This window comes from Rhipicephalus sanguineus, chromosome 11 (assembly GCF_013339695.2).
Source record: "Rhipicephalus sanguineus isolate Rsan-2018 chromosome 11, BIME_Rsan_1.4, whole genome shotgun sequence".
In the NCBI taxonomy this organism is placed as follows: domain Eukaryota; kingdom Metazoa; phylum Arthropoda; class Arachnida; order Ixodida; family Ixodidae; genus Rhipicephalus; species Rhipicephalus sanguineus.
Genome location: NC_051186.1, coordinates 101,561,573 through 101,572,722, shown reverse-complemented (window position 1 = coordinate 101,572,722; position 11,150 = coordinate 101,561,573).

The following is an 11,150-nucleotide window of genomic DNA, read 5'->3' as shown; positions in this document are numbered from 1 at the left end:
GTTGCGCTGGTATATCGAGAGAATGCATGCGGGCGCGCTGTTCTCGAGTGAAGGTGAACAGCCTGTGAGCTCACCGACTCCCTTCTGTGTTCCCTGATCTTGTGAGCTCGGTTCAGTGGAGGCAGGACGCGAGCGCGGCTGATGGAGGTTCTGGGGAGATGACTGCAAAGCGTGCGCCTCTAGTCAGCGTGCCTTGAGCGGTCAGGCAGTGGCCTAATTAGTTGATAAAAAGTGCTGTGATAATAGTATTGTTTATTATTATTATTATTATTATTATTATTATTATTATTATTATTATTATTATTATTATTATTATTATTATTATTATTATTATATTATTATTCCTACTATTAAATGCGAATCATTTCTTAGCGAAACTCAGGCACTCTGCGCGTTTCTATCTACGTATCTATCTATATATCTATCTATCTAGCCACCCACTCTGGGTGCTCTCCCGGTTGTCTCTATAGCTTGTAATATACCAAAATATCCATAGCATAGGATCACTGTATGACGAACACGATTCACTGGTGATGAAATGAGTAAAGCAAAATACCTGTCGCGTACGTCATGAAACCCTTTCCCTCAGTCATGTGTGCCACATACTCGCATACCAGAGTTCATGTTATGCGGGTATGTGCCAAAGGTGATAACACAGTCTCAATCAACGCAGTAATCGCGAACATACACATTGACGCCGAAGTCAAGTGATAATAAAAATAATCATTGCGGTTTTACGCCCCAGAACTGCGATATGATTATGATAGACGCCATAATGAAGGGCTCCGGAAATTTCGACCATCTGGTGTTCTTCAACGTGCGCTGACATCATACAGTGCACGGGCCTCTAGCATTTCGCCTCCATCGAAATGCGACCGCCGCGGCCGGGATCGAACCCGCGACCTTCAGTTCAGCAGCCGAGCACCGTAACCACTACACCACAGAGGCCGACGCAAGGAAAATTAGTGGAGCTGAAGACCGAGCACCCCTGGAAGACGCTGGGCTACCATCCACTCGTCCATGTGGTCCGGAACGTCGACCACAACGATTACGCAAAAACCGCGGTCAATGCTTCCAACATAACTCTGACGAGAGGAGCATGTTCCTCATGATTACCTTTGACTTCAGCATTTTTTTATCAAAAGCCAACAACGCCTGGGTCTTAGACGGCATGAAAGACGGCTTGGATGTGGACAGGGCATCACAAGACCTCGGTGCCACGTCCAGGATAGAAGGCATCATAGATCATTTTTTCGTAAAAGCAGCTGGGGCAGCTGGGGCAGCGTACCGAGCGTATCCGTAACGCTTCCACTTGTTTCTTCAGGGCCTTCCGGAGCAAGCGCGACAGTCTGCCTGAAAGTTCGTGGCCAAGCTACGTAACCGCTGCATCTTTCCTGCGTTGCTGCACCGCTCTGGAAAAAGGCCAGCCTGTACAGTACCACGTGGCGTTTACGTCACACCCTGGTATCGGATAAAAGGACGCCGGGCCACTGCGACGGACACTTGGCAGCTGGGGCAGCGTACCGAGCGTATCCGTAACGCTTCCACTTGTTTCTTCAGGGCCTTCCGGAGCAAGCGCGACAGTCTGCCTGAAAGTTCGTGGCCAAGCTACGTAACCGCTGCATCTTTCCTGCGTTGCTGCACCGCTCTGGAAAAAGGCCAGCCTGTACAGTACCACGTGGCGTTTACGTCACACCCTGGTATCGGATAAAAGGACGCCGGGCCACTGCGACGGACACTTGGCAGCTGGGGCAGCGTACCGAGCGTATCCGTAACGCTTCCACTTGTTTCTTCAGGTTGGAACTTTCTCGATTTTTAGTGCACTCCTTCAATTTGTATTTTGCTGTCCCTTGCTGCCACTACAACTGTTGTTGCGTGTTATTTACCAACATTGACGATGTCAGGAGAACTTGATGCCTTGAAGCGTGATTTTCGTAAAGAAATGAGGGAGATGAAAACTAGTATGGATTTCATCAACAAAGAGTTTGAGTCTCTGAAAAATGAATGCACTGAACTAAGAAAGGAAAATGCCACTCTCAGAGCAACGCAGGAAGCGCTCCTGCAAGAAGTTGAAGCATTGAAGAAGAAAGCCCATGAAAATGCATTGAGTATTACAGCGCAGGAACAATACTCTAGAAATAAGAATATCGAAGTCAAAGGGGTTCCGCAGGTAGCAAACGAGAGCCTTGAAGGCATACTCAGCAAAGTGGGCGATCTGATAGGTGAACCAATAAGGAAAGATGACATTGAAGTTTGCCACCGGTTGCCTACGCGGAGTGCCGATTCTGACCCTAACATTTTAGTCGTTTTCAACAACCGTGCTAAGCGAGATGCTATCGTCGAAAGGGCCAGAAAAAGTAGGTTCACTGCAGCAGACATCGGCTACACGAAAAAGCAGCCGGTCTATATTAATGAGCACCTCTGCCCGCGGCTGAAGAAGCTGCTTGGGATGACCATAGCAAAAAAACGGGAACTGAACTGGCGCTTTGCGTGGGCCAAAGGTGGCAAAGTTTTCGCGCGGCAAACGGAAACATCACGCATTGTGCGGATTGCATGTGAAATTGACCTAGAAAAAATGGTCGACCAAACGCCTACTAGCTAATTGCACACTTGTGAGTGCCACTTTCTGCATTTTACTTCGTTGTTGTGATAAATTATGCTTTATAAACTGGATATTTCGAACCATGGCGACTATCTGAAATTTTTACACTTAAATGCGCAGTCCGCGAGGAATAAATACGACGAGTTGACTTTGTTTTTTGATGCATTTTCTTTTAACTTCGATGTAATAATGTTATCAGAAACTTGGTACAAATATGCTGACGACGTACTTAGCGTTCCCGGATATCAAACTTTCTTCTTAAACAGACCTACACGTCGTGGTGGAGGCGTGCTGCAGCTGGTATCGAATGAGCTGTCATGCACGATGCTACCAGAATTCTGCCTTATAGCGCCAGACTATGAAGTTTTAAGCGTGCAATGTAAAAAATATGTTTTCGTTGTTTTATACCGCCCGCCAAACGGAAATATCGACGCATGCCTTCTTTTTCTCGAAAGGCTGCTAAGTTTCATCTGCCTAAACGACCTGTACCTCGCGATAGGTGGTGACTTCAACGTTAACCTTTTGCAAAATACCAAATGCGCGCGTGATCTACAACTTATTTTTCAGTCATTTCATTGTAGAAATGTGATAACAACACCTACGCGCCTTAGCAGCACTTCCGATAGCCTCCTTGACCTTTTTATAACAAACTGCACTAACGAAGACACGAAAGCAGGTACTATCGTAGCTGACATGGGTGATCATTTGCCAATCTATATGTTCTGTCCATTCAGTGCATCTTCTGGGGGTGCTCGTCACTCCAAGACTTTTCTTGTCCAGGAAATAAACTATAAAACGCTAAGCATGTTCCGTAACGAAATTGGAAACGTAGATTGGACAACCGTGTTTCACTGTAATGACCCTGATAGAGCATATAGCACGTTCCTACACATTTTGAAAGGTGTCTATGAGAAGTGTTTTAAGTTTAGAACCGTACAAAAATGTGCGAAAGGTCGCAAACCTTGGCTTAATAACGAGTGCGCAGTCATGATACGCAAAAAGAACTTACTATATAATAATTTTGTCAAAACAAGGGACCCATGTGAGTTTGCGGCATTCAAGAAATATCGCAACCAGGTAACAAAGTTCTTGAGACATACTAAAAAAGTTTATTTTGAAAACCTTTTCAGTCAAATAAGTAGTCGGAGCGACTTGCTTTGGCGCGAAATTAACCAGTTGTTAAACCGCAACAACCGCCAGATTGCTGAGCTTGAGCTAATACATAATCACAGGGTCATAAAAGGCGTAGAACTTGCAGATCAGTTTAACGATTATTTTACTAGTCTGGAAAAAAGCGATTTTAATATTGCCGCGACTGAATTTTTAGGTCCGCGCAATGCATACACAGCTTTTTTTGCGCCCACAACTTCCGATGAAGTCTTCCAAACTTTTATGTCCTTAAAAAATAGCAAAGCACGTGACATAAACGGGTTACAGATAAGACCGATAAAGTTTGTGGCTGACATCTTATCACCTGCACTTACTCACATTTTTAATCTTTCAATATGTGCCGGAATCTTTCCTCAGGAAATGCAATGCGCGAAAGTTAGCGTCATTTTCAAATCTGGTGACAGAAATGTATTCTCGAATTATCGGCCAGTGTCTGTTCTCCCTGTTATATCAAAAGGATTGGAAAAAATTATTTGCAAAAGAATAACGGCTTTCTGCGATAAACACTCGATCATAACAGCGCAACAGTACGGTTTCCGTGAAGGAATGTCAACAGAACTTGCCCTACTAACACAAAAAGAGTTAATCTTGAACAGTTTTGAAAATAAACAATTTATGTTGGGTATCTTTGTTGACTATTCTAAGGCGTTTGACCGCCTGAATCACCGCACTTTATTTACAAAACTAGAACATTACGGATTTCGTGGCACTCCTCTTGAGTTAATAATTTCGTATCTAAAGCACAGAAGGCAATGCGTTGCCATCATGTCAGAACAATCTACACTACAAAAAATAACTCAAGGAGTACCGCAAGGTAGCATACTGGGGCCCATACTATTCAACATTTATATCAATGATATAACAAATATTTCTAATGACGCTGACTTCATAGTTTATGCAGATGACACCAGCATTTTCTTGAGATCAAGTGACATAAGTACTCTCTCGGTCATCTCTAACAGTGCACTGAAATGCTTGGCCGAATGGAGCTTCGTTAATTCATTAAAACTGAATACAGCAAAAACTAAGGCGGTCCTTTTCACCCCGCCGCAACGACATGATTTTAAAGATTTCAGATTGGAGCTTGGATCTGCTCGCATAGAACTTGCATCAAACGTCAAAACCTTGGGAGTTGTTTTTAACAATCATCTCATTTGGAATGATCATGTTGATCACATTGCCACCCGTTTAGCGAAAGCCTGTGGGGTGCTCTGTAGACTGCGCTATACTTTACCGCGGAGCGTTAAACGCATGATTTATAACGCCCTATTTTCCCCTCACTTAACGTATTGTCAGTTAGTATGGGGTGACACTACAAAAGTCAATTTACATAGGTTGAGTGTGCTTCAGAAAAGAGCAGTTCGTCACATAGCAAATGTTCAGTATGACGCCAATACTGGAGAACTATTTTCCACCCTTAAGATCTGCCCCCTCGAAAATTTCTATAACGTTAACCTCGCTTTAAAATGCCAAAAATACTTCCGATGCAACAACCATAGTTTTTTGTTATTATGCAAGCTGACTATACCTAAAGCTATCTCATATAACATAAGGGAGAGAGACAGATGGCTCATACCTTTTTCGCGAACGAAATATGGGATGAGCAGTCTGTCATACCTTGTGCCACGCTTGCTCAACGAATTTGAAAGAAATGGCATTTGCATACAAAGATCTTCAAGAAGTGCAATAAAACGGTATGTGGGTGAGCACTTATCTTCAAAGTAGTAGTGCGCGTTACGTTAAGTTATTTTTATCAAAAAATTTGCCTGTTATACAAGCTTCTCAGTTTGTTAAGATGTTTACATACATGATGCATAATGGTCTTTATTGCGCATACAAATTTTGTACATCTCATTTGTGCGAAATAACCTGTGCATTCCATTATTCTACATTATTTCCGCTTGCGTTATGCACTGTTTCATGTTTTTTTTTTTTTTTTTTTTGTAATTTGTTTTTTGTAATTACTTTGTAATTGTCATGTATTCATTTCGATGTGTGTCTTTATTTTTTGTTAACTACTCTGCTAGATGTGATAACCGAAAATGTTTAATAGAAATGTGAAATTAGAGATGTTTAAATGCATGGTAGGTTGTTTTTGGCTGTCGAGAATTGGGGCAAGGACCTTTGTCAAGCTGCTGTATAGCAGCTTTTTGTTCTTGTCCTCGTGTTCATTATCTTGCTGTAATGAATGCCAAATAAAATTGATTGATTGATTGATTGATTATAACCACTAGCCTACTACGCCGGGTGGAGAGGGCAAAGTTCATAAAAAGTGGCGTGAACACCCCAGCTCACCATGGATTGGTTTTATTATTGCAAGTAATCTAAGGCGGCTCTCAAGGCTGAGCGAGCCGGGCGCATTGTGTAACTGTATTTATCACCAAAGAAGAATGTGTTGTAGTAATTTAGCTACAACAATGAAAACCTTTGTATTGCACATGTGCGCACTGCTGCTGTTGCCTGGTTGCGGCCTCCTGGACTCGTCAAGCTGTATGCTTACAGCTTTCTTGCTAGGGTGGCCTTCAACATTCTACTTCGTGCATGTTATAAATAAAATTTGACTTGACTTGACTTGACTCTTTCGTAATACACTTTGTGTCGCTCTCTGGGCTACTACCATTCTTTCGACGTACGTGCGACGAAATTTTAAAAAGGTGACGGAATTTAAACTTTAACAATATAGTGATGTCTACTACAAATAGCTTCAGGATGAGAGAATAGAGTGTTACGCAAGTGTAGATAGTATTGCGGCTATGACAAAGGGCTGACAGTGTAGCGGTATTCTGAAAAAATAAAGGGAAAGGAACTTTTCTGAACCATGTCAATCACATGCGACAAATTTTCCCCAATACTGTACGATATTCATAAAGTACACTGAAATTTACACTTAGTAATGTATCTTACAGAAAACCTTTAAAGAGGAAAATGATCTTAAAAATTTTCTACGATCGCAGCCGAGCGTGCGGTTTGCTTAATTTATTATATGCGTTATCTGGTCATTCCAGATCAGCTTATTCCTTTTATGTATGCCAAGATTGTTGTATGAAATCACAAGTGCGAGCGGTATGAAGTCTGTGGATAGAAAGCGTGTCGATTAACATAGTTACCCGCATAAATATAAGTATGAGTATTATTGAATTTCATTTGCCAAGTATTGCTCGAGCAAAGGGATGCCGTTAAGGTGACATTTAATAAGGGTTACATTCTGATCGCAACATGTGATGGAAAGCTGCGATTTAAATATCCTCATCCGGAATTCCATAGTGGCAAGCCGGTGTTCCTTATGTAGCTTCAAGTGCATTGTCTTCAGTATATAACATCTTATTTAATGATCATGCTCAGCGCAAGCCAACGAAGTATTTACAGCTGTGCTTTGAATATGCAGATTAAAGCTGCGAAACTCTCTTATAGCTAGAGCCCGCAAGCACCTCTAAACCAATTATTTCACTCTAGGGGGATAATGTGCCCATTGCCGACTGATACTGAATAATATGCGCTGTCTATCAGCATCTCACCAGCATGTTGCACTACTCTGCGTGTAGTCGCAGAGAGTTATGGGGGTAGCATTCTTACCAATAATACAGCTACGTCTATATTTTATTTATTTATTTATTTATTTATTTATTTATTTATTTATTTATTCAAAATGCCTTACAGGCCCATTGAAGGGCATTGAGTAAGGGGGCATCAGTATTTACAAAACAATAAAGAGGAATACAGACAAAAAGAAAAAGAAAAAAAAACGAATAAAAACAAAGATTACAAACAGCAAGATAGAACAACGTTACAATACTAGAGTGCAATGAAATCAGGTTATCACGGAATGTTTCACGATTAGGGATGGATACAATGTGATCAGGAAGATCGTTCCAATGTGCAATGGCTCGAGGTAGTGATGATCAGTTAAATGTCTGCATGTGTCCATGAATGTGCACTAAACTACGTGCGTTGTGAATGCGTCGGAATGTGCGCACAGGAGAATGAAGGGGCAAACAATGAAATTTATCGCTATAAATGTACCTGTGAAACAGACATAAAAGAGCAATGGGTGCGGCATTCTCCCAGTGACTGAAATGCAAGGTCTTGTTTTATTAGTGTAATGCTTGAATGATAGTCGTAGTTGCCAGAGATGAATCTCGCTGCCCTATTGTGGATGGCTTCCAACATACGTACTAGGTAATTTTGATATGGTGACCATGTGGATGCTGCATACTCTAGTTGTGGGCGAACATAAGTAATATATGATAATGCGCGTACGTTAGAAGGAGCGTTGCGCAAGCTTCTGCGGAGATAACCAAGAGATTGAGAGGCTTTCGATGAAATAGCTGGTATATGCGTAGTCCAGGATAAATCCGATCAAAGGTGAACGCCAAGATATTTGTACGATGGTGTAGCCGAAACCATGATGTTATTAATCGTATCTAATCTTATCTAATCATATCTAATCGTATCATCTAAAGCTCACACATCTGTTTCTGCTCAGTATCTTGAACCGCCTATGCAGAATACAGCGATGAAACACTACCTGTTATGTTATGCAGAAACAAAGACTGAATAAGCAAAATATAAATAATCTTTTCCTAGGCAATTCGTCAACGGTTACAAAAACATGACGGGCTTACAGCTTCTGTAGTTTAAGGAACCCGCACATACAGTAGACTGATATATACTTTGACTGCTCGGGAGCCCTCTGTATTTGACAAATGTGAGAAAACGCTAACCGTTCTGCCTATTTTTCTGCAGCACCCGGAAGCAGAAGCTGAACGCAAACGCACTTCTTTCTATAACTTATGAACGAAACAAATCTCATCATCTGGAGGCACTTTCAGGGAAGGGCCCTCTATTTGAGAGGAAATCACGTCCAGGGTGAAAAACAGTTGTTAACGTACTACACTCGAAGCATCAAGGTGGTCTGTAGCACCGTCTCTGGTATTAGGGGCTGCTGCGGCAACGTTAGCCATATAGCATGCGCTTTGCAAAGTGTGCGGCGTTCTTCTGGAGTTGGTAGACTTTTGCGAGTTAATTAATGGCTTTTCAGAAGTTTTAGGTAATTGGTCATATATGTGGTCGGCCTGTTGACGCAAAATGTTGCATGTAATATTTCCACTTCTCCTGTTTTGTTTTGTTTATTTGTAGAGGTAAACTGATGCTGTGTACTAAGAAATTCTCGAACCGAGACATGCTGTTGTGTACGTATATGGAGATCATTAAATGAGAGAGATAGGATGCAGGCATTGTTGCTGTCAGAAAACAGTCATCGTCACCAAATTTTGGCGCACACTTATTATTACCTTCCCAAGATTAGCCATCATTCTGCCGATATATCATAACGCTTCCTCGTTATTTGCTTGTAATAAGCGAACGCTAGCGAAATTTAGCAGTGCTTTATTATTATTTAGCGGATATCAGCCAGTCCGCGCCGGCACTACTTGCACTGTCAACACTAGCGCTGCAATAACTAGCAGTAGTCATTAACGGCAGTCAGTTTTAGCCGTTGGTAGGATGTGAGCAAATACGGTAGAACAATACGTCAACGTTGGCGTTTCACTGATCACCAGGCAGAAATCATTTCAGGGTGAATCAATGGGGTCGTATGCTAAGGTATGCTGTAGCCTTAAAATAACATGTGCGAGAACCTAATTTTGGGCACCCTCCAGCCCCCCCCCCTCCTTCCCTTGCAGTTTGTGAACGGGTCGCGAGCGATCACGCTCGCAGCCCGTTTGGGCATTGTTTTAGAGCGAGCTAATATTATGCGGTTGTTCATGCTTAAGACTAGATATAACTCGATGAATGTAGGCGCTGTTTAACTGAAAAATTGCGCGGTATTCACGCGAAACGAAATCGGGAAAGGCGAGTTGAGTGAACATACAAGAAAATCAAGGGATGCCTCGTTAAGGGCGTGATGTTGATGACGCAAATCTATTTAGTTGAGAAGAATTAGTGACTTCACCTAAATGTGCGTCAGAATTGCCTGGCGTGTTCATGTTAATGTTGCCTGCAATGACGGCACTCATATTTCCAAGTGCTACTTTGGGCTTACACGGAGTGCGACTCTGTGTAAGCCTAAAGAGACATGCGAATGCGAGAACACATGTAAATGCTTGGAACGGTTCATACAGTTCTTTGAAGTAACTCTCTTTTGCCCTATGGAACGGCATCAGATTTATGAGAACAAGCTTCGCTAAGCAGAGCTATTCACCCAGCTTCTCTTTTGACTCATGTCATGTCGCATGCATTTAATTTCATGGTAACCATCTATCAATAGGGAATGCCCGTGTACGTCTATCAGTTGAGGAATAAAGATGAACCTCGTGCTCTTTTCTTTACATTGTTACTGGCGGAGCTGATACCGCATTTCAGAGAACTGTCAATTCGCACATTCCTAAAGACAGATGGATGATTCACTAGTGACATGAAATATTTTTACCTATGCCAAACACACAGCACGCAATAACGTTGTTCTTCTGCACTAGCTAGATATAGTATAGTCGTGGTACAGTTCTTCTGTACCTGTTACGCGGTTTATAGGTTCCTGAAAATAAGTCACGAATGATCTGTCTTGTCTAAGGGTCGTTTATAATGCAATAATTAAACGTGTCTGAAAATACCTTGCTGCTTCTTTGAAAGTGCAGCAATAGAATTTCCGCAATGTGTATTATTCTGGCGCCTGCATGGCAATCTGTGACGTAGATGCGCCCACGTTGACGTCTAGTACCATATTCCCCCATCCCAGCCACCAACATAAAAGGCATTGGGTACCCCGTTGTTGTAAAGAAAGTAATTGAAGTAATCTCTGGACACAGCCCATAATATTGTATGGTTTGCAAACACTCTCTGGTCAGTGGTATTTGTGGAAACGCAGAAGAAAATGCGAAGCTTGGTTCGTTTGTGTTGCTTAATATCCCAAAGCGACTCAGGCTGAGTGACGCCGTATAGCGGCGGGCTACCAATAATTTCGACTCCCTAGGATTCGTTGACGTGAAGTGACATCGCACAACACACGAACTTTTAGCATTTTACCTCTATTGAAACGCGACAGCCGTGGCCGGGACGGAACCTATGCCTGTAGGTTCAGCAGCGGAGCACCGTTAACCGTTACCACTGAACATGTGTCGCGACACGAAGCCAAATGGCTAGTCCGTAAATAGCTTCGCTAAATGGCGACCCGGAGCTGCGGGCTGCAATTTAGCGATTCTTGATTTTGGGAGTCGATTTCCGTAACGGGGCTTCAGTTGCTGGGCGGCGTGTGGTTCCCGAGAGGCTTCGCCACATTCTGATGCATTTTGGCCCAGCATGATAGTGGCGATGGCAGCTCGGCATCTCGCGGCGCACTCAGCTTCACGAATGCGTGAACATTTGTACGCTGTCCACGCGAGAA